This window comes from Pipistrellus kuhlii, unplaced genomic scaffold, assembly GCF_014108245.1.
Source record: "Pipistrellus kuhlii isolate mPipKuh1 unplaced genomic scaffold, mPipKuh1.p scaffold_m20_p_1, whole genome shotgun sequence".
NCBI classification, from domain to species: Eukaryota; Metazoa; Chordata; class Mammalia; order Chiroptera; family Vespertilionidae; genus Pipistrellus; species Pipistrellus kuhlii.
The window spans coordinates 23,199,965-23,221,211 of record NW_023425404.1 but is presented as its reverse complement, the minus strand read 5'-3'; the positions used below and the strand labels follow the sequence as shown (position 1 = coordinate 23,221,211).

Here is a 21,247-nt window from a genome sequence, read left to right as displayed (position 1 = left end):
GCCCCCCGCCCGCGCTGTCCACAATTTAGCTTCTGCAGGACCACCGCTACCACTGCAGGGCTGGAGGGAGGGGAGGGGGCGGGGCCCTCTGGGGGCGGAACCAGGGGGCGGAGACAGAGAGGCCGAGGCGTGCGTCGGGAAGTGTAGTTCCGCTAACCCCAAGGAGCATAGCTATACCTAGGTACTTCTTGGGAGACGTGGACTACAACTCCCAGGAGCTCACGGGGCCGAAAGGGAAGTCCATGCGCAGTGGGCGCCACACCGGGTCCTATCAGCGGAGGAGGGAGTGATGTCACCTGCGAGTTGGTAACCTACGGGCGGCTGTGAAGGAAACTGTTTAACCGGATCCCATTGTACCCGGAGCGCGGAGCCGCCTTTCCAGCATGCAGGGTTTGCTCAGGTAAGCGGGGGACTGTGCCGCCTCGCCCGCAGCATCCATTCATTGGCATCGCGCGGTGGCGTGGGGGTGGGCGCCCTTCTTCTGGTCGGGCGCTGGCTTTCGCGGCGCACCCTCCGGCTGCCTCCCCCGAGCTCCCGGGACCCGTAGGTAAATATTAAACCCGTCCTTCAGGTTGGGTCTGGGTGGGAACGGGACCTAGATAGCTCCCGGCTGCCAAGCTGGATTTGGAAAAAATGGCTGCAAGCACGGCGCAAAGGGAGGCGAGCCCAGAGGAAGGCGCCCCCGAAGATGAGGGTCCCTCCCTCCTTTCTCTCCGAGGCGCTCGGATGCCTAGAGAGCCGGCGGGGTACCAGGTACAGAGCCGTCTTCTCCCTGCAGCCTCCGGGGGGCTGGGGTGCCGGGGGTCGTGGCCTTGGCCGCGGGCACTGCCGCTGTTTGCTGTTCGGGAGCTGCCGGCCGGCCAGCCGGGAGGCTCCCGGAGGGAGAATCCTGAGGTGGAGTGGGAGATGGCGACAGGGGACGGAGGGACTCCGAGCGGAGCCCCCGCCGCCACCCCTGGCACCTCCGCTTCTGTGAAAGGGATGGATGGCTGTGTAATGCAGGCAAAGTCGAAAGCTATCAAGGCTTCCAAAGAGAGGAGGGGAACCCCGCGCTGCGGACGGAGCGAGGGGTGTTGGCGGCCGGCGGCGAGGGGAGGCTGCCTGCCTGCCTGCCGCCTGCGGACTCGGCTCCCGGCGCCGCCGCGGAGCGCTCCCGCCCCCCGGTCCTCCGGGAGGGAGCATCGTGGTCCCCCTCCCCTGCACCGGTTGCTCCCTCAACAAAGAGCACCTGGACTGGGGTGAAGCATCTGCCCGGAGCCCTGGTGGGAGGTGGCAAAGCATTGGGGGGGGATGTCGAATAATCTAATGAGAAGGCTCTCTGTGGGGGAGGAGGGCTCGGTAATCGGCTTTTCGGCAACTGGTGCCGAAAATGCTGCTCCTGGTGATCCGCTGGCCTTCTGATTGGAGACGTGCGCGCGAGGCCCGAGAACCCTATAACATCCCCTGGGTTTCCTTGGCGGTTCCTGCTGGCACCCTTATTCTTCCCTCTCCTCACTCCTTGATCCAACCCTGCTAATGGCTCTGTTCTCAAGCGGCTCACAGGCTTGAGGTTGGGTGTTCCGGGCCCAGGATTAGATACCCGCGTCCCACTCTCTCCAACCCCGCCCCCTTTTGCTCCCCTTCCCCTCCTCCCCCCCCCCAATCACTCCCAGGTGAACATCGAGAGCAAATGCTACCCGTGACCGTGGTACTATCGTCAAGCTGGTAGTTCCTTGAGGCTCCAGAAGGACCTAGCGAATTGAAGCGGAGTTTGTCTGCAAGATGAATCCCGTTGCCATGGCGACTCCTGCTGTCGGAATCCTAACTGCTCTCACTGCTGTTTCAATTCGATGTGGCTCTGCGGGCAGCTGGGAGGGAGTGGCCAGCGAGTGTGGTCAAATGCTCGCCCTGGGCCCAGCTGCTCTCTCCTCTTCACCCGCTTTCACAGCCAAGGGCTCTCTCTCCATTTTCGCGTAAATAGCTTGGAAACAGCTCTTAGCCACTTTGCCTCTCAGATTGCCCACACCTCTCCTCTCCACTTCCCTCGCCGGAAATAATTGTTTGGAGCCTCTTTTTCCTGCGGCAAATTCTGAAAATTTCATTGGAAAGATCTCCCCCTCCCTTTCAGGCTAGCTATTTCTTTTTCCTGGCACCGTGAATGGCAGCGTTGGAGGTAGCTTTCCCAATGTGGGAGCTCTCTGGCCACCCGTAGAGGTCCTCAGGATGACCTAGATGCAACTCACTGGAAGTTTTTATGGACAAGTGTTAAGTGAAACGGAATTCTGGAAGTCACTGCCATCCCTTGTGGTTCTGATAAAATCTAAAAGCCTGCCTAGAGGATGCGGGCACTTGAGAGTGAAGCATGCTGGACTGGGATCTAGGAAGCCTGCCCTGGGCCCTACCTGGCTCTGTCATTACTGGCTACCCACTCTGGGGTTAACTCTTTACCTCTGGGGACCTCAGTCATGAGTGATGTGGAGAGAAGGGTACAGAAGGTTTCTTAAAGTTGATTCTAGGTATAAAATCCTGTGATCTAAGGACTTGGTCATTGCCTTTTATTTTTCTTAAAGAAATATGGGGATGGATGTTTAAACCAAGGTTGTACTACTGTGGCATTTGGGTTAATATCTCTATCTAATAAGCTTTACTTAGATGGCAAAATAACCTGGCTATACATGGCGAGCCTATTTTACTATTTATATTATTTAATTTATCTTTTGTTAATTCTCACACAAGGATATATTTTTCCATTTATATTTTTAGGGAGAGGGGAAGAGAGAGGGAAAGACAGAGAGAAACATCGATGTGAGAGAAACACTGATTGGTTGCCTCCTGCACAAGCCCCAACCAGGGATTGGGTCAAGGAGGAGCCTGCAACCAAGGTGCAGGCCCTTGAACAGAATCAAACCCTGGAGAGCCAAACCTGCTAGGGCACTATTTATATTATTTCTAATACTGTTAAGAATCTTGACTTCTATATGTTCTTTTAGGTTCGAATTAATTGTTTAGGTTTTGCCTTTTTTGAGTGCAGTTATTTGCAACTTGATTTCATTAAGTGTAATTGATTACACAAATATTTTGTTTCCCTTCTGCTTTCATTTTATACTAAGGTATATTATCCCAGATATTGCTGTTAAGGGGGAGGAGGTGGGGAGTGTGTATCTGTGAGAGCCTATGCATGTGCATTTGTGTGCAGGTGCATGCTTGGGGATGCTATGTGCTAGGTGATTGACATTCATCAACTCATTTTAAGTATGTAAATTCTTTCTCATGGAGAAATAGGATCAGTTATCACTTACTCTTTATTTTTGCCCTAGATTATCATTGACTGAAACAAAAATTTAATTATCTGTTTACTTTCTGCCTCTATAATTCTGACACCAATTCCAATTCCTCATTCTTCTAAGGTCTTTGAGAGCAGGGTCTGTGTCTTGTCTATCCCTGTCTTTCCAGCATTTCAATCAGTGCTTGTCCACGTAGGTACTTAATAAATATTTGCAGAATCAATGTTAAGTAGTTGAGCCATGAGTAGAGATCCAGTATCTGTATATCCTTACCATTGATAAGTTCTGTCATCAACTGTTTCTGTCAAGCAGTTGCATCTCGGCATAAGCCATAATTCCTGTGTAGCATGTGACTTTCGTGTATTTGAAATATACATATTTTGCGATTATTTGCTTTTGGAATACATTCACCCACAGAGGTCCCCTCCCCCCACCCCACCCCCCCTAATTTTTTTTTTTTTTTAACTTACTGATTTTTAGAGAGAGGAACATTGATTTTGTTGTTCCACTTAGTTATGCATTCATTGGTTGCTTCTTGTATGTGCCCTGACTGGGCATTGATCCCGAAATCTTGGTGTATTGGTATGATGCTCTAACCAACTGAGCTACCTGGCCAAGGTCCCCTGTAATTCTTAATACAATTCTTATTACTCCAGACCAGACATTTCTAGGTTTCTCTCCATTGTATTATCCTTGGCCCAGAAAACTTTCTCAGGAGGTATATGACAGGAGAACAGGGAGAGCGACCAAGATAACTAGAGGCCTTTGCCAGGCCACCAATGGCTCCCGGGGCTCCATTTGGGTAGAAAAGCTAGACAATAGCGCTCTCCTCTGGGATGGAGTTGTTCTATAAACAGGATCAGCTGGCTGACCTGATAGAGGAATAGGGTGGGAGCCATTTGTCCAATATTTGTAACATTCTGTTTCCATCTGGTAAGTCAAGTTGTGTGGGTTTTCAGAAGTATAAGTTAGTGAGGAGGTGTGATAGTGAGGAGGGTGTGGTGGGTCATGTCCCTGGGAGGTGCCCGCAGGAGCTCAGTGAGTAGGCGCCAAGGAATTTGAATCCTGGCTTTCCTGCTTTGTGGACACGCTCCGGGTGTTAAGAATGTGTGTGTTGTATCTGTGTGCGGTTTTATTTGAGCTACTTTGTTTAAAAGACTGCTTTTGTTGTTAGTAGTATAGTCGTCAGAACAAATGAACTGTTTACCAACAAAATGTACTTAAGATGGAGAGTGTTTTATTTTGTAAATATTTGGGGGATGGTAATAAAGAGTGGCTTTGGCTTGAGAATCTTGAGTTCTGTGAAATCCCTTAAACAGTTACAGCTATTGGCTCAGGGGAAACAAGCTTTTCCAACAAAAAAGGTACCACTGAGAACCTTAGGTGCTTGGTTCGGGAAATAATCACACAAGAGCTTGTAACTTCCATGGGGCCCTCCTAGCTTCATATTATGCTCTGGGCATTTCTAAGAGTTAAAGTGTACCCTGTATATTGCAGGAAACAAAGCAGATTTGTCAAGTCATGTTAGCCACCTTGTTTAATCTCCAGAGGGGGCACCAGGCAAAACGAAAATTCTATTTTGTTTGCGATTTTTCTTAAAATAAGGGGTGTGTCACTTATTTAGACATTACAATTTCAAACTTGGTATTGAAGGAGAGCTTCTAAATGAATACATATTTAAAACACTCACAGCATCAGTTCCTAGTGGTTTTCCCAAGAACTCAATTTAGAGGGAACTGATAGCACAAGTAACATTTAAGAAATAGATAAGGATGGCTTCAGAAAAGGAATACGATTATGCCTGGTGTTTTGCCATATAGGACATAATATTAATGAAAAGAAAGACATTCTTCATTTCTGAATAATCAGCAGAAAACTCACAGGAGGAAACCCTGACCCCCGAGGACCGAAAGTGGAGACTGAAGAGAGACTGGATTATTGCATGTAACATTATTACACTTGAAATAGTTTTTCTTGAAATATTAATGTTTATTGCATGCAAAGAAAAAAGAAATAGGTAAGGAGGGCAGCTTCTGTATGTTAGGTGGGATAGGCCAGGGTTGAGGATATTTCTCAATTAATTAGTTTGTCTATTTAAATTTATTGAGGTGACACTGGTCAATGGGGTCATATAGGTATCAAGTGTACATTTCTATGATACATAATCTGTATATTGCATTGTCAACCCGAAGTCAAATCATCTTCCGTCACAATATATTTGGCCTCTTTTACCCTTTCCTTGAAGTTACAATCATTTAGCAAGTGCACTGTCTTTTGTTGTTGTTTGTTTTTTTTGTTGATTCTCACCCCAGGATATTTTTTCCGTTAATTTTTATTTTTTCTTAAGAGAGAGTGGAAGGTCGGGGGAGAGACAGAATCATGATGTGAAAGGCACATTGATTGGTTGCCTCCTGAACTCCCCCCACTGGTGCTGGGGATGGAGCCTGCAACCCAGGTACATGCCCTTGACCTGTATTGAATCTTCAGCCCTTCGATGTGTGTGATGCTCTAATCACTGTGCTAACTGGCTAAGTAGTGTACTGCCTTTTTATGTGGATTGTGTTCAGAGTGGCCCAGAGCTGCTGGTAGAGATTAGAATTGAAGATTATCTTTGTCTCCATTTAGTACCCCCACTGAAAGAGAAACAGATGACGAGATACAAGTTGATTTTGGTGACCTACATTCCACTCTAGCAGACTATTTCTGCAGAAAAAAAAGTGTTTACCTTTTTATTTTCTGGCATCCTTTCCACTGTTCCAGGAACAGAGAACTGAGCATTTCAGAGTTTGCATAGTATACATGTCTAAAAACAATTTAAGTGGGAAATCCTAGGAGCACAGCAACAAGCATACAGAACTCCCTTCCCCCCATTAAACTGTTACCAAATTCATCCTCAGCAACTCTGATGAGCTTATTTTCCTTGCTGATAATTAAGCATGCCTGGTTTTTCCTCTGTCTGAACCTCTGTAGTAATGGCTTCCCTCACCTGGAACATGCACTCTTCTAAGAGTCTAAATTCTTCTTGTGCTTTGAGATCTAGCTGGGGAGCCACAGCTTCCAGGAAGCCTTCCCTGACTGTCTTTCAGCTTTCACCACCCGCATCTGCTCCATTCTTCTCAGAGCCCGTAGCTTGACCACACAACATTTACAGCTAATGTGTAACTAATAGTCCAGGTATATGAGGTGCTTACCTTGGGCCGAGCTCTTCCTAATACTTGACATGAGCTTAAGCATTGGTTCCTCACAACTACTCTGTGGAGTAGGTACTATTATTACCATTTTGCAGGTGAGGCAACTGAGGCATGAAGAAGTTAAGGAATTTGCCTATAGCTCAGGTCACACAACTGGCATAAGTAGCAGATCAGGTTAGGGACCCAGAGCTAGACCAGGCAGTCTAGTTCTTTACATCCTACACTCTTACCTTGCTTTTAGTTTCCCTACATTTATATTCTTTTCTCTCCATTCAGTTGGGGGAACCACAACATCCTTTACATCTCTTAAGTCTAACATACTGGTAGTGCTAGGTCAATAAACGCTGGGTTGATTGAGGGTAAAAATGCTTCTACACTTAACGGTATCTTATAGTCTGATTTCTCTGGAAATGTTGCATAAAATTAAAAATTTTGTTTATTTGAGTGATAAAACTTTTGAACTCCCTTTTGTTTGCTATGTGAATGATAGGCAAATTATTTTTAAAAGGAAATGCTCTTATATTCCAAATCTATTTGGAGCCTTCCCAGTCTAGTCCCTCTTTATTAACTGAGATAACCTCTCAGTAGGTTTGAATTCCTTATCTGAATCCCTTATCCAGAACAGGCCCACAGAGCCTGCCTGGAGAGTTAAGACTTCTGTAACTTCTTAGCTTCCCTCTTCCCTGTTGTCTTTTAATGTACATTGTAAAAGCTTTTTTGAAAAGAAAATAATGATAACTCTAGCAGTAGTCAAACATGTAACCCAATATTGGTATTCTTAGATATTAAACTGGTTTTTTTCCACCTTAGAAGAAAGACTTTTATTTATTTTTACAGTGGAATAGATTTGGTGCCAAATATACAATTGCAATTCTTTTAATTCACAGTCACTATTGTGAATTTAGTGTGGAAAACTAGGGAAGCAAGTTCAAGTTCCAGTGTAGTTGGTGCAATTTCCTGACTTACAATAGATCTTTTCCTTTTGGCTTAAAACTGAATATTGTGCCAGTTTGACAATTAGTGAAGACAATTTACTAAAACATGAACTGTGTCATTCAGGGAAATAATAGGAAAATTATGCCCTAACAGCAAGCATATTGCAAGGGAAGGACAATAAAAACAAAACATCTATTAGTCATTAGGCTACTCAAACATAATATTCATTCATCAGACATTGATTTCAAAAACTTTATTTTTTCATTCATCTTGTTACACTTTCTAAGTATGTCATTCACCTTTAGTAACAACCTGAGCTCATTCTGTTCTATATATTGCACCAGAATTAGAGTCGAAGGTTATTTGTGTTTCTCCCAGGTACACAATTAGGGTAACCTATTAAATAGGTCTTTGTCCTTTTCATTTCTAAAAAAAAATAAAAATAAAAAAAAATCTGTGAGTTTGGCAAATGTTGCCCATCTGATAGACTTTCTGAATTTAGACTTCCAAAGTAGATAGCTCACATCTGAGCATTGGCAATTGTGTGGGCAATACAGATGTCCATCTTTTGTTTTTGAGATGGCTTCTAACATTCTGGTTTGTTGGCTAAGCTCAGTTTGTTAGTGACGTACAAACCAGGTCAAGGGCATGGGTTAGTTTGACTTGTTTTGGAGCCACAAACTACACCTGTAATCCTAGTCAACTTTTTTTTTTAACTCATCATGCTCTTGGCTACAGAAGAGAGTTGATAGTATACTGGATATATCAGTGCATAGCCATTACCAAGAAGGGCAAAAGATGGTGCCATGTTATAAACCCAACTGATGTGTGTAGGGGTCTTAATTTTTTCAGACCCCATGAGTTAGAGGCAAGGTTTTGCTGGCAGTGTGCCAAGGAACTCTATGCTCTGACAGGCATCACGACTGGGTCAGGACTAGGGGACATTTCCTAAAACTGTCAAAGTCCCATAAGCCTTGCTTTTCCCTCCCTTGGTGGTGTCACTGAAGGCATTAATTGTTTCGGTGCCATTTCTGGGCTTCCCTCTTCTTTCATAAAGCTTCTGCCGACATGCACCTTAGAAGAGGAAGGGATGGTGGTCACCATCATTCACCGAGTGAGGCAGGTTGTTCATATGTGTCTAGGCATAAATTTGTATGTTTCATAGAGATTTGGTAAAACCAAGTAGTGACATGGCTAAACACGACTTAATTTAGGACCTGCAGTTCTGTGACAAGATTAGACTTGGCCCCCTCCTAAATCCTGACAACTTATTACAAAACTTGTAAAAAGTTAAAGAAAATGAACAAATTTAACCATTTGAAGGACCTTTTTTGCACTATTTTATTCTTGATAGTTGGTGAAATTGTGGATACAGAAAATGTCCTATGGTGCTATCCAAGGTAAATTATTTAGGATTTTGCTTAAATGCAACAGTAGTTGTTATTTGATTTAAATGATCATGGCCAAAGAAACAATAATAACATTTGTTTGTTTCTTATTCTGTTTGTGTATGGCAATTGTGATCGCATTAGAGGTGTGCCCACCTCTCTCCACCATACCCCCCCTACCTTCCCTACCTTTGGTTGCTCAGCACTCAATGGTAATTCAAGTTAAAGTCAGAGTGTGGAATGAATTGTGCTGGAATTGAAGCTGATGGCTGAGATTGCATCCTGTTTTCAGAAAGTTAAATGAATAGCCTGTCATATTTTTGTGTTTTAAACATTAGGAATAGAGATTGGATTGTACTGGAAAACCTCTATGACCCACTTGGGGCTTGATGTGCTGTGAGTAGGTGACACTTCCAACTACAGAAGTTCCAGGAACTGTGGCAAGAAACTAACTTGCCTACGACAATCTCTGCTAAGAGATTTATTTAAAAATATGTTCTTTTTTGTTTGACCCAGTTTCTTTTGAGGTTATGACTGAGGCTTCCTTTCTTCCATGCTCCACCTTTTCCTACTCCACTCCTTGGATTGTAATTTGAGTGTGGAGGACCATGGAACTGCTGCCAGTGGGCTCTCTCAGTCTCCCTGTGGGCAGAGGGATCCGCTGTCCCCAGGCTGCCAGATTCCATATAAGGGGAGCCACGGTCTCTGACGTTACCTAGAAACACATCTTTCCCCTTACTTAGGATGGGTAGTTTGTGGCAGCAGAGAGGAGAAGGTTTACATTTTAATTCTCCAGCGCTCAGATTGTTTTTCTGATGGAACAAGTTAGAGGAAGTACGTGGAAGGGAGGACAGAGGGAGTTGCAGGGTTTCACTTAGTATCTTATCATTTGTTTCCCTCTGGATTGCCTTTGTTTATACTGTCTCTTCAAGCCAGGAATTCCTCCCGAAGAAGCATGCATACACGTGGGGATATTCAGATGGCCTTCCTTCTTGAGTTCCTGCTGACTTGGCTTTCCTCCTACCGCCTGATCTGAAAGGAGGGCTGGGGATATTTAATCGGCTTTGAATTTTTCTGTTACATGGAAAGAGATATAAAACACTGACTTGAGGCAAATGTGTTAATGACTTTTCTGATGAAGGAAGAGGAGGTTGCTAAGTGGGATTAAATTTAACATATAATTTATTTGTGTTGGTAGATTGTTTTTAGTTAGAAATGCTTCACACCTTGGATGAAATCCCTTCACCTTTGGTTGCTGCTTTGCAGTTCCACAGAGGAAAAAGAAACCAGTTGATTTTAGATTCAGATTTGGGTACTCGGCACTTTTATTACTTTTTAAATATTATTATTGATTTCAGAGGGGAGGGGAGACTGAGATAGAAACAGCAATGATGAGAGAGGATCATTGATTAGCTGCCTCCTGCATGCCCCCTATCAGGGACCGAGCCTGCAACCAGGGCATGTTCCTTAACTGGAATCAAATCTGGGACCCTCAGTCCACAGGCCAACACTGTCTCCACTGAGCCAACTTTTATCCACTATGCCAAACCTGCTAGGGCAATATTGGCAATTTTGCCAACACTGTCTCCACTGAGCCAACTTTTATCCACTATGCCAAACCTGCTAGGGCAATATTGGCAATTTTAAACATCCTGGGCCTCTTTCTTCATCTGTGGAACACGGTGAAAATTCGAAAATTTTATGAGAAAGATACCATCTTAAAATGACCTCACTTATGTGGCATTGTGTAACATTGGCGTACTACCCGCTGGGTTTCCCTGGGATGGAGATCAGTTCACCTCTGCTCTTAGCACAATGTACCTGAGACCCTGTTCTTGGCCGGAGCTGAACCCTCAAGACTTGATCTACAGTCTGTTTTCCTTAATTGAATAGCTTCTATCAATAGTTATCTCCTTGAGTGCTGACTCTCAGAAAGGTCCATGTGTTGAGGCTAGACAGTGTCTTTGAGTAATCATCTAGTTCTGTTTAAATTGATAATTCTCTTTAAACCACAGTTTGACCATCAGTGGTACCCAGGATGGATGGTAGCCAGCTGTCATGTTTTGTTTGGCCAACACAGTGTTATTCTTAAAATAGAATGATTTTAGTGAGCCTTTTCACGCTAGTTTGTCGCAGACCTCACCCCACCCCAGTGGCTCATACACAGCCACTTTATTTATGTGATATTTCTTTAGCTAGTTAGCCCTTGAAGGCATTTGAGTTTGTGATCCCTATTTTAAACTGCATTAAATTGTGATGAGAATGTCTTCAAACATTTATCCAGCAGTAGGTTGGCAAATGACCCAATCCAGGATCTCTCAACCCCAGCACTATTGGCATTTTAGACTGGATAATTCTTTGTTGTGTGGGGCTGTTTTGTGCATTGTAAGATGTTTGGCAGCATCTTTGGCCCCTACCAACTAGATGCCAATAGCAACTTTTCCCTAATTATACCAACCAAAAATGTCTTTAGACATTGCCCAATGTCCCCTGGGGGCAAAATCAGCCTCAGTGAGAATCAGTTGACAGACTTGGAATGGTCTGAGAACTTTAAACATTGGACCAAGCTTGGATATTTAGAGATAAATTGGAATTCATCTGGGAAACCGAGCTACCCTGCTGTTTTTATTTATTTGGGCAGTTGGTTAGAGCAAAGTAAAGGTCAGTGGATTAGGCCCTTCGGGGTCACTTCTCCATTCTTCCATGACCACTGCCTGGGAGGCCAGCCACATTTTAAGGACATGTCCTTGGTCACAACAGGGGACTGTGAGACACTGATGCTGGGTCAGGGCAAACCCACCAGAGCTAGTGGGTAAACAACTTTGAAGCCCATGGTCCTGTTGGTAGATCAGTAATGTTATCTGTGGGTAAGGAAGATGAATCTTCAGATAAGGAAAAGGTCATCTCTGTCATTATTGCCAAAGGCCAAATGCTTAAAAAAAAGAAAAAAGAGCAAGTCAGCAGCGTGGGAAGAACTCTGAAAAGGATTAATAGAGTGACATTCCATTTTTTTCTCACCCTTAAACAAGAATCTCTTTAAAACTTGGGCTTTGGCAACACTCAAGCTTGTCTTGCTCCCAGAAAAACTGTTGATAATATTTTTAGTGTACAAAGGGAGAATGTTGTGAAGTTTCAATTAACCAACCCAATCTCAGTTCTTGTGCGACAAAGATAACACTTGGGGAAGCACAGTTTCAGTTAAAAGGTAAACCAGAGTGCCTTATTAGAGGCAACGGTGGGACTTCAGAACGGATCCATGCCTCTTCCCGAAGGCTGTGTGTTGGTTCTGCATCTCAAATGTACGTACATCAGAATTTTGGCGGATTTTAGAAAGAGATGCCTAGGGGTTTTGATTCAGTGAGATCTAGGGTTTGGGCTTCAAGCTCCCCAGGTAATTCTGATACTTAACTAGGACCGAAAACTACGGTGTTTAAAATAAGACATCCTCCGAAAATAAGACCTAGCGCATGGAAAGATAAGACATCCCCTGAAAATAAGACCTAGTGCAACTTTGGGAGAAAAAGGTAATATAAGACACTGTCTTATTTTTGGGGAAACAGGGTAGTAGTGGGAAGTGCAAATGATCTTGCATTTGGAATGTATGCTGGGCCCAGATGGCTGGCTGGTTAAATTTTTTGTTTTTAAAAATTTTGCATCCTTTTTGGCTTGAATGTGTGGGGTATTTTTTTGTGGGTTTTTGTTTTTTTACTTTCCTAGAATTTTGAATTTGTGAAAAGGATTACTCTTTTACTCTTTACATGTGATGTAGTGTGTACTATCTGATACATGGAACCGAATATTTCTAATAATCTTGAAGTTATGTTATTTTTTGGCAGTCTGTACTGAAAAACTTGTGGAAGTAATCTACTTTTCAAGATACTTCTATGAGAGAATTCAATTTGCATATTAACCTATTGTCTATCACAAAAGGCTAACACCTTGAGTGCCCTTGAGGTAAAGTAGTAGATGGGAGAGTAGTTTAGTATCAGTTTCTATTCTAGGACCTAAACATTTCAAAGCTAAGTTTAACTCACGGAAGTTCCGACCAGACTTTTCTCTCTGGTTTCATAAACATGAGGTAGATTTGTTTCTGTAAGTATTCTTTAGCCTATGCCATGTGCCACCTTGGAGGACTACAGAGTCCCAGAGTTATAACTACCAAAGGTGGAAAATGAATAAAATGGCTCTTTTCACTCAGGTTTTGCTTAGAATTTCAGATCCAGATTTCTGTCAAGCATAGCAAAGGCAAGGGACTAAGTTTTAGGGGAAAATATTATACTGGGCATTTTATGGACTATCTCATAGAGCAACATTTTAAAACACGATTCATTCATTTTAGCATGTTAAAAAATGTTTAAATGTTAAGTGTAAACATTTCAGAATGTTGTTTTAAAATCCCAGACTTTTTTCTTTGGAATATAGAACTCTTGTTGTAAATAAAGCTCAGATTATCTTCTGTCTTTAGCTTCTGAAACAAACAAATTGAATTGAAGAGTCTTCCCAATGAAAGATTCATTGCTTTCATTGGCAAGTAGTTTCATGTTTTGCTTATTTGGATCATGTTTGTGTTTTTCAAAGGGATGGTCACAGCATTAATAATAGGAAGCAATACTCTACAATCCCAATCATAGTTTTTCCAATATTTGTTATATAGTAGACCAAATCTTTTACCTTCTGTTTTTTCCTTTCATAAATGCTTATTTTGAGTCTCAGATGGCCAGTGTTTTCTAGTGCTAGAGAAAGATGTTTTAGCATGGCATGGCATAAAGAAAGAATGACAGATTAAAATAAAGACAGAACACAGGGTTTCTTCATAGGGTAATGCTGGGGTTCTTGTCCTAGCATTATAAAGGGTTTTCAGCAATCTGGAGAAAGAAACTGACCCATAAATTCAATAAGGAGTCCAAGGATGAAAGATAGTTTTGAAAGGCATTGGGGGTTCAGAGGAGCTTCAGCTAAATGAGCTAAAGACTTCTCCTTGACACAAATTGTCCTAAGGCAAGGTGGAGATAATACACTTCAGAGGGTAGGGTTTATAGAAGCCTTGTCAGATTCTGGAATAGCCTATAGTCTTTCAGGTGTTTGGCCAACAGGAGGCAATAACATATAGATTGAGATGCCCTGAGCTGTCTGGTTTGGGGGAGATGCATTCCAACAAATGATTACATATGTGGCTCAGCCCTTGTTGAGCCCCCAAGTTTCATTAATTTTTTGGTGAAACTCTTGTAATTATGACATGCTGGAATTGGTTCCCAGCAATAGGGTAATGAAGATGTTCTAAAATTTGTGGTAATGGTTACATGATGTGTGGATATACATTTGTGCTCTCCCCGCCCCCCCCCCCCCCCCCCCTTATCCACAGGGGATATGTTTCAAGTCCCTTAGAGGATGTCTGGAACCATAGATAGTACCAAACCCTAAATATACAATGTTTTTTCCTATACATGCATACCTATGATAATCTTTAACTTATAAATTTGGCACAGTAAGAAATTAACAACAATAACTAATAAAATAGAATAACTATAAAAATATGCTGTAATAAAAGTTATGTGAATGTAGGGTCTCTCTCAATATATCTTATTGTACTCTAATCACCATGTGATGATAGAAGATGATAAAATGCCTAGTGATAGAATGTAGTAAGGTGAACGATTATGCATTGTAATGTAGCCACTTTCTGAGGATCTGTCAGAAGGAGGATCATCTGATTTGGGTAATCCTGGATCATCTGAGCCATGCTGATGGTTGAATGTCAGGAGCAGATGATGTCAGTGGTTGGGGAAATTTAATATTTTCAGACCATGGTTGACTGCCAATAACTGAAACCACAAAAAGCAAAACTGAAAATAAGGGAAGGGGGTTGGGCTACTATATCAAGACCCACTAAACTCTACATTTTAAAAGAATGAATTTTATAGTATGTGAATTATGTCTCAATAAAGCTGTTATTTAAAAAAAGGAGTCAGACTAAGTTAAACTTTAACAACATAATTTTAGATCTTAGGGATAATATCTATGACTTACTTTTCCATTTCTTTACCTCATGTATATCTCAATTTTTTTTCTCTCTAAATAAATAGTTGTATGTCATGGATATAATAATGGTTGTGATAATTCTTTCAAATTTATGGACCACTTTAGACATGGGAACTTTATAAAGAAATTTTTGTAGTAGAATCTGGCTTATAATTTTCTTATTCCTCTTAATTGTGAACTAGGGTAGGTATTAAAGGATAGAAAGCATTGCACTATTTTATAGCTGCTGTGATGATGGGCTAAGGTTTAGGTGATACAAACTTGTACCATTTGATGTTTTGCAGGATTTTCCTGCTGTATAAGCCTTTACACTGTAAAAAGCACTCAAATATGTAATCTTGCCTGTAAAGCTAACTACGTGTGTTAGAAAAGAAATATCTCACCTATAAGGTATAATGTAGCTCGAGCTTTCTCAGATTTGGATTCATGATCCTTTGAGAAACACTGCATAAAAAATTAAATTGTTGGATGTTTATGGACTCAGTTGATGCCAGTGGATCATAAACTTGTATGAAGAGGTGGTAGGTAGGCTTTGAGGTACTGTGGTTCTATTCGGGTATAAGATGCTTATCCAGTCATATTAATTTTATGGTTGAGTAGTGAATTGCCACAAATGTAGTGGCTTAAAATTTCACCAGGTCAAAAGTCTGGGCATGCTCGGCTAGGTTCTCTTCTTAGGGTCTCACCAGGCTAAAACTCAAGCCTCAGCCAAGGCTGCAGTTTTCATCTGGGTGCAGGGCTGATGTTGGCAGAATTTATTTCCTTGTGGCATTAAGACTGAATGTTGGCGGGGGACTGCTTTTACTAGTAGCTCCTAGAGGCCACCCGCATTCCATGCCATGTGGTCCACACTGGCAGTTCCTGCATGGACGTTTGCTTTCTTCCAGACTAGCTAGAACGCACTTATTTGAATTTCTTCTCTGCAATCAGCTGGGGCTACGGCTTGGATCAGGCCAACCCAGGTAATCTCCCTTAGATTATATAATAACAAAACCAGGGGAATGATACCTTATCATATTCACAGGTTCTATTCCAAGTTTAGCCTATGATATCAGATAACAGGAACTATGCCAAGTAGACTTTGTTGATTATAAAGATGAATGTCAAAAATTCAAAATTGAAAGACACCTCACAAACGTGCTTCAAGATCCACTCAGACCTATAATAATTTTTATATTATTTCTTTAAACTTACTGAACATCTCATCAGTTTTCAAATTTACCCTTTACTTTTTTTAAAGTGTGTTCAACTCAGGATTTCAATAAGTTTCATGTTACAGTTTTTGATATGTTCCTTAAGTCTCTCTAAATCCACGCAGGATTTTTCCTTGCAAATTATTTATGAAGATAACCCTATTTTTCTTATAGGGTTGTCTTAGAGACTGGACTTCATGATACAAATCTCTCTGTTTCCTGTAAATTAGTTAAGATGAAAATAATTAATACTATGGACCTATCTGATCACTAGAGGTAGAAAAGCTTCTTTGGGAAATAGAATGTATAGATAAAATTTATTAAATCTATTTGTGTATAGATAATTGGAAAAACACTTGGGAGTAGAACAAGTATGTTGGTTTTTTTACAACTGTATTGAGAGCAATCTAAGTGTTATGTACTTACAGTGTATGAATTAGTGCCATTTAAAATCTTATAGAAAACACACAATATATACACAGAGAGTGGCCAGATTATTATGGTCTCTGAACACATAATAATCTGGCCACTCAGGGTATATTCTATATAATAAAAGGCTAATATGCAAATTGTCCCCTCGACCAGGAGTTCAACCAGCAGGCAGGCCAGCCAACCGCCCATGTCCCCTTCCCCTGGCCAGGCTGCTCAGACCCCACCCATGCACGATTTTATGCAACAGGCCTCTACTGTATGTGTGTGTGTGAGTGTGTGTGTGTGTATGTGTTTATACACATACACACTGAGTGGCTAGATTATTATTATTATGTGTCCAGAGATCATAATCTGGCCTTTCAGTGTAGATTTATTAAGTAACACTTGGATTTGTTTAGTTCTTTGGCCTAAATGTTTTTGTTAAATCAGGTTTTAGCTCCATAAAATGGGGAAGAATTCTTAAGGAAGAAGGTATTTCAGTTCTGGGTCTTGGAAAATAGCTACATTATAAAAATTGTGAACATTGTGTGAAATAATTGCTTTTTCGTAATAGGGTTTTGCTGGTAATTTCATAATGTAGGCTCTCCAAAGATATGCCCTTTGTCCTCAAAAAACGTGATTTATAGTTTAAATCTTCATTGTTGGAATATTATATTTTAAAAAGTATGACGCTTAATATTGTTTTAAGAGAAGAGTTTTGTATGACTGACATTGAAAGAAAACAAAAGAGATTATTTTAAATTTTGTTTGGGAGGAAAAAATAGCATTAGGATACATTCTTAGAAATGAAATGAATAGGTCAAAAGGTATATAATTTTAAATTTTTTTGTAAGTACTGCCAAATTGCTCTCAAGAAAGGTTTTTGCCAGGTAACACAGAATTAGGGTGTTAAAGCATCTTTCATTTCACCCATGTCTGTGCTGAGAATTACCTTACAATTATCTGTGATTGAGCAACTGACAAGTGCTATCACATTGTATTTTAATTTGCATTTTAAATTTTTGTTAAATCTTTTTTTTCCTTTCTATGCTATTTGTACTCTTCCTTTCTTTCTCAAGTGGCCTACTTACCCATTTATCTGTTTAAATCTCACTGTTTTGAACAGATCATAAAATAAATTAATTAGCACTGCAAATCTGAAGCTATCAAAACTTTTCTTAAATGCAGTAAACAATCATGGAATCCATTAGAAGGAAACTTATGAGAACTCTGGGAACATTTAAATTACCAAAATATTTCTCATTAATATAATGTGATTAAGGGTTTCTGGCTGCAGATTTGCAAATTTAATTATCTTAACAAGCCCTTTCCACATTATCTGGAGGGAAAGCTTAGGCCAGCTCCTGTCATTTTTATGGTCAATTTGCATTTTGTGGAGTTTGCCTCAGTGGTTTTCCTATTATATGTGGCTTTTCTGCTGACAATAAGATTGCTGCAGAGAAGGCATTTCTGAAGGCAGATAGAACAGGGAGATGATATGCAGTTTTTCCATTGGACTGAGCATGTTTGGAAAAATAGGAGGTAGAACAATGAAACAATCCAAATATTATTAGGAGGGAGACAGAAGTTTATATTAGAATGGTTTATGTGATAAAAGAAATGTTATACCCAGTTCTTTTTCTTTAGAAATGTATTGTAAAACAGATACTCAGATGCTAAAATATTTAAAGCGTTGCCTGTACTGCACCCAATGTTAGAAGAATGCTGTACTCCTCATGGCCCAGTTACCTTCGTGTCATCAACATAAGTCAATATTGTGACGGGAATGGGTTTCTCATTTAGACAGAAAATAAAAAAAGGTTCATGATTATGGTAACCTAATAATAGAACATCATGCAGTGTTTTCCAGCACATTTTAGAGAAGACCGCTTAGTCAATTTACCATGGTTCTGTTCTTTTTCTTTTTTCTTTTTTTAACTCCTTTGATGTGCAAAGGCCTCTGTCTTCCTTCAAAGACTAACAAACAAAATGCACAACACATCCTGTGGAGCTTTCTTTAAGGCCAGTGTTAGCAGGCAGTCCCTGTGTTTTTATTGGGAGATGTAGATTGACCCAAGGATGCATAGGTTGTTAGGATAGTACCATATTTATTTATTTATTTTTATTTTTTAAAATATATTTTTATTAATTTCAGAGAAGTGAAAGGGAGAGATAAGAAAATCAATGATGAGAGAGGTCATTGATCAGTTGTCGCCTGCACGCCCCACCCCTGAGGATCGAGCCAACAGCCCAGGCATGTGCCCTTACCAGATTCATACCCGGGACCCTTCAGTCTGCAGGCTGATGCTCTATTCACTGAGCCAAGCCAGTGAGGGCTCCCTCAGTCAATTTTATGAGGCAGACAACTTGTGACTTGAATGGCGCTTAGGAACTAACCGATCGCCTGAAATATTTATTCTTCTGAGCTAGGAAGACGTGAATTGATGTTTCTGGGAGGAGAGTGCAAAAGTGTGACTTTAGGATCTTGGTCCTTACACCAGACTGACAGAGCAGAATTTCCAAGAGTACCAAATGCCCTCTTTTTGCCACATGTACTTCGAGGGTGAAGACTGTTCTCAGCAATCAGACATTCTAGAAAATGTCAACAGACGCACAGTTATTGTGAAGCCCTAGCCTAGAGGCACCTGCAGAGGGACTTCAATCACATTAATGTAGAACTCAATCTCCTTGGAAAGATAAAGAGGCTCTGGCTGACAAATGGTGGGGAAATAGAAAGAGACTGTTTGCACTCTGCAGTCATGTACACAACGTGATCAAAGTGTGTTACATTGGGCTTCCCTCAAGATGAAGTCTGTGTGAGCTCACTTCCTCATCAGCGTCCTTATTCCGGAGAATGGTTCCTTTGTTGAAGTCAGAAATTTCCCGGGTGAACAATATATCTGCAGGGTTCGGATGAGGTCAGTCAGGCATGGCTTGTTCAGTATCTCAAGCCCAGAAAGATGAGTTAATTCCTGAAAGAAATGACATTGAACTTGTATCAAATTTAGCTGCTTTGATTCAATAAGCCAAAAACAGTTAAAAACAAGAAAAATTTTGGATGCTATCTATGTTTCTAAAAAAAGGAACAGTTAGTTCAGCAGGCTAACTAATAAGATCTAAGTTGTTCAGCAAGATGGCAGATGATTCCTCAGACTTGTTTGTAATATTTTAAAGATGCAATAAAAGCCATGCATTGATTTGAGGGGGGGAAAGTACAAAATGCCTTTCTGAGTAAGGAATCAGACAAATATAAAATACTGCTCTGTTATTTTCTAATTCTCCCATCCTTTGTTAATTCTCATTATAAAAGTTTTAGTCGACTAAGACCAATCAATCCACATTTTGTAATGTTCTTTATTTAGGTTTAGCTTTTTAAAGGGGCTGCTCCTAAGTAGGTCAAACTTGGACATTTTGTAGGATATCTTTAATTTTCTACTGAAATTGGCAACTATTATTTGGTTTGTATTTGCTGAGCAACTCAAATGTATAAGTTATCTTGTTTCCTATTGAAGAGACATTTTTAATACCTAAGCTAAAAGTGACAAAGTATAGATTTATTTTATAGCAATAATGCTATAATTTATTTAGTGCAATCATCTAGTTGAGAGGCATGAACTTTTTTGAAGTATTTTTTATAGCATCAAACCAAAAAGCCCTTATATTATAAAGTATCCCAAGGAGAACTAATATTAATTAAGTCAAACTTTCAAACTACATGTTATGACTCAAGTTGTAGAAAACTCTCCAACAGGCAGTGCTAAATTTTAAAATATATTTTTATTGCTTTCAAAGAGGAAAGAGGAGGGGGAGAGAGGGATAGAAACATCAATGATGAGACTTATCAGCTTCCTCCTCCTGCAATGATGAGAGAGACTTATCAGCTTCCTCCTCCTGCACACCCCCTACTGGGGATTGAGCCAGCAACCCGGGCATGTGCCCTTCATCAGAATCGAACCCTTTCAGCTTGCAGGCTGATGCTGTATCCACTGAGCCAAACCAGCTAGGGTGGCAGTGCTAATTCTTTAGTCAGCTATCTACTTGTGTGACTTTGGCCAACAATCTTTTGGGTTTCAAAATTCCTCACCTGTAAAACGGAGAGGTTAGCTCACCAGTTCTGTGACAGTTTTGTTGTGTCTCCAGTGGTTTTTAAAGGAATGTAGCATTCACTATCTGAGTTGATTCTGTTCTGAATCAGAAGTCAGGATGCCTCCTTTTTAAACCCAGCACAATTGAAACCTGGAATGAATTATTTGCATAATGATAAATTTAGTGTGATGACAGAATCAGAGTTAGAACTCAGATCTCCTGACCATTGCATCTCAGATGATTATCTGACAAAGCCCTGTATGGCAAATCTATGTGTCCCCTTTCTCACTTCCTATTTCTTCGAGGCCACCGCATATAGTGTTTATCTAATGACTAGAGGCTAGGTGCACAAAATTCATGTGAGGGGGGAGGGAAAAATGGAGGTGTCCCTCAGCCCAGTCTCCACCCTTTCCAATCTGGGACCCCTCAAGAAGTATCCAACTGCCCAGTGGGATCAGGCCTAAATGGGCAGTTGGACATCCCTTTCACAATCCAGGACTGCTGGCTCCCAATCACTCGCCTTCCTGATTGGTCCTAACCGCTTTTGCCTGCCAGCCTGATCACTCCCTAACCACTCCCCTGCCAGCCTGATTGACGCCTAAATGCTCCCCTGCTGGCCTGATTGCTCCTAACTGCCCTCACCTGCAGGCCTGGTCACCCCTAACTGCCCTCTTTTGCCAGCCTGGTCTCCCCCTCTCCCCCCACCCCCCAACTGTCCTCCCCTGCAGGCTGGGTCACCC

At 41.4% G+C, this 21,247-nt stretch overlaps 1 protein-coding gene across 3 annotated transcripts in view; it reads left to right on the top strand.

The window, feature by feature from the left end:
- The first annotated feature begins 254 nt into the window (after positions 1-254).
- DAAM1 (dishevelled associated activator of morphogenesis 1) overlaps positions 255-21,247 on the top strand; it is a 156,386-nt gene continuing 135,393 nt past the window's right edge. The window contains exon 1 of one of the 3 annotated variants that reach the window (XM_036435127.2): positions 255-400. The gene's annotated coding sequence lies outside the window, so the exon portion shown is untranslated. Of the gene's footprint in view, positions 548-21,247 lie in introns of all 3 variants that reach the window. The other 2 variants (XM_036435136.2, XM_036435153.2) reach the window with 2 other exon arrangements.